The following is a 3435-nucleotide window of genomic DNA, read 5'->3' as shown; positions in this document are numbered from 1 at the left end:
AGATGAAGGTCCGGAGGGTTTCTCCGGGTTGTTGCCTCACGGCGTGGAGGTGAGCCTCGACACCATGCTGCTGGTACGCACTCGCAAAATTTGCCGTAAACTGTGCGCAGAGCTCACCCCAGGATTGGATGGATCCCGGAGTAAGGTTCATGAGCCAGGTCCGGGCTGGCCCGATCAAGGCTACATGAAAGTAACTTGCCATGACGGCTTTGTTACCTCCAGCCGCCGTGATAGCGGTGATGTAGACCTGCAGGAATTCTGACGGGTTGGAAGTCCCGTCGTACTTCTCCGGCAGATGTGGCCGAAACATGGACGGCCAGGCCACCGCCCGAAGGTGGTCTGCGAGCGCTGCGCAACCCACCCCAGCCACTGGTGCCTGGACAGGTCCTTGCGGCGTCGGTGCTGCCACAGCAAGTTCGGCATCGAGGTCACGACCCTCGATGTTGAGCCGGCGGTCACGCGCCCGCTCAATGGCGACGCGGGCGTCCTCTCCCGCACGTCTGCGGTTGAGCTCTGCCCGGAGGTCCTCGGTCCATGCACTCCTCACTGATGGTGAGTGCACAGAACTGGATGCGCCGCCCTGATGACGGCGTTGCCTGGACACAGACCCCCCCCCCCCCCCCGCTGAACCTGGGGAAGCCTGTGCCAGGTTGAGGAGGCGGTCGACGTCATCACGCCATTGCCTCTGCGCGTCAGGCGAGGCTGCCTCACCAGGGGGGTTGCGGAGCAACTCCCTGGCTGCCATGAGCGGCCCATTCGGTGGAGGCACCGATTGGGCCACGGAGGCCTGCTCCACAGGACGCTGCGGAGCAGCACGCGCTGCCACCCTGGATGGGGGACGGCGTGAGGCGTGTGGCATCGAGGACGCCACTTCCTCACCCAACAGGAGGTCGTGATGACCATTTTCCTACGCCATTGCTGTAACACCTTAAGGTAATTTCCTTAAATTTCAATGAATTTATTTTGGCTCAAATGAAATTTCCAGGTTTTTCTTTAATTTTTGTGGCATTTAAAGCAATTTATAACGCAAGAAAATAAAATTAATGATAGGATCAACTTGCTTGTGCATTCATGCTGGAGCATTGTTTTAATTGTGTTGAGTTTATAGGGTTTGAATTCAAATTTATTTGAATTCAACTAGATTTGTTTGAATGGCTAGAGTATAGAAAAAGAAAAGGAAAGGAGAAGGAATAAGGCAGTCCAAACCTTCTCCTTGGCCCGGTCCAGCACTCCTCCCTCCTCTCTCCTTTTCTTCCGCGGCCCAGCCCGAGCTCACTCCCCTCTCTCCTTCCTTTCCCTCCCGCGTGGGCCACGCCCGAGGTCCAGCTCCTTCCCAGCCCGAGCTCCACCCTCTCTCCCATTCCCCTCTCTCACACACAGCCAGCTCGGCCCACGTGCACCCCTCTCCTTCTCTCCGACAACTGGGGCCCCCATGTCAGCATCCTCTTCCCCCTTTCCTTCCCCTCCTCTGTTTCCTCCCCGCCGGCCGGCCACTCGGCCACTGCCTGTGGCCCCGCTCCGCCGCGCCCTGGGCTCCCTCCCCCGTGCTCGCAAGGCCCGCTGGCCAGCGCCCGAGCCTCCCTTTCCTTCTAGAAGCCGCCCGCATTTGGATTAGGTCAACCTGCACGAGTTCGCGGGCGATGCGGGGGCCGTTGCGCGAACGACCCGCACGCCGAGGCCGTCGCACCCCTTTTTTCTTAGCCGGCCGCTCTCTCACGCTTCCCCTCAGCCGCCACTGCCTCCCCCAGCTCGCCCCTGTGCCCTAGCGCCGCCGTGCTGCCGCTCGACCCGAGGACAGCGCCGCCGTCGCCCGAACCCCTGCGCCGCCACGATTTCACACCGGCGCCCTCGATTCTCGGCCTCCAACCATCATCGCAGCACCCCAGTGTGGTAAGGAGCACGCCGCGCCTGTTTCCTGTCCCCTTCTCCTCCTGCGTGAGCACGTCCCGCTCGTTACCGTGAACCCGTGCCGCCCCCGCCGTGGGAAGCCATGACCCGAACCCTAATCGACCACCCTGAGTCCCTAGTCGTGTTCGCCATGACATGCTCCACCTCCCGGACCAGACCCCGTTCAAAACCGAGCCCGGAGGGCCAAGTTTGGCCAGCTCCGGCGAGCCTCCACCGCGGGAGCCGAGCTCCAGTGGCCGGCGCCGCCGTGCCGCGCGCCCATCTGCCCGAGCCGTAGGATGCGAGGTGAGCGGACAGGATTAGATCGAGCCGAGATAGATTAGAGCCGCCGGATCGCGATCCAACGATCCTGATTAGGAGGTACCGGTTCGGCTCTGTTTTAAATCTGAGCGGTCGGTTTGAAATCCAGCGGTCGTGATTGGATCGAGAGTAGTGAGAGTCCGGGGCGTAGGATCGAGATCCAACGGGTGAGAACCGCGCGTACCCTTTTGCGTAATTGATCTAATCTGAGTCGTTAGATGGCGATCCAAAGGCCCAGATTTGGAGATACCCCTTCAGCCGTTCCTTTTGCTAAAGAGCCCCTGCCGTTTTGGGGAATCAACCCGCTGTCCACCCGTAGTTCAAAGATATTTGCAGATAGGTCCTTTTCTTACCTTTGGACCCCCTGAGTTTCCTGGAATTAGTGCCCGCAGTCCATGCCTTGTGTTTTCACGTGTTAGCCCCTGTGTTTACCCTTTATTTATGTTTAGGTCCCTGATTTTTGTCCAGAACCCCCTGTAATCCAGTTTTTCTCGCAGATAGATCCCTGGATCTTGTTTAGAGCGTAGATTTCGCGTCTTAGCTCCTTTTTAGGTGTTCTTTACGTCCACGCAATCGTTGTAACGTGTAGAATAGTTCTAGGCCAGTTTTGTGTGCTGTTCTATTGTATTGGTGTACTGTTTTCTTATAGTTTGCTATGGTTTGTGCATGTGTGTATGTGTGGACTATGCTTGATGATCGGGAGTAGACGCGGAGCCTTTGGACGAGTACCAGGAGCCACCATCTTCTGAAGATTTTGAGCAGCAGCAGGAGAACTTTGAGGAAGGCAAGTATAACATGAATCTCCTATCACTTTTAAATACAATTTCATACTGCATTTTAATTCTGTACGCCTATAAGGATTTCCTAGCCACCTTTACCCTTCTATATATATCCTTGGGCTGCATTTTGGTTAGTTGTGCTAGGTTGCTGCGCAATAACACACTTGGTCCTTTTTAATTAAATTTGACTAATGGATCTATGTAACTTAATTCTGAGAGTGGCCCTCTGTGCTGTGTGCTTGAGTGGCTCACGTCTCCTTAATATATGTTTTTGTTAGAAACATGGTTTAGGGGGCCAGCACGGTGCTTAGTGCTTGGTTGGCCACTCTCCATAAGGACCGGTTCATAGAGCGACAACCTGGGACAACCGCGCAACCACAAGACTGGAATGGGACGGTCTTGACTTACTAATTAGGTCGTGTTGGTTCGGGAGTAACTTACCTGCGTG

Source organism: Panicum hallii, chromosome 5 (genome assembly GCF_002211085.1).
Source record: "Panicum hallii strain FIL2 chromosome 5, PHallii_v3.1, whole genome shotgun sequence".
Classification (NCBI taxonomy): Eukaryota; Viridiplantae; Streptophyta; class Magnoliopsida; order Poales; family Poaceae; genus Panicum; species Panicum hallii.
Note: the sequence above shows the minus strand (reverse complement) of the source record.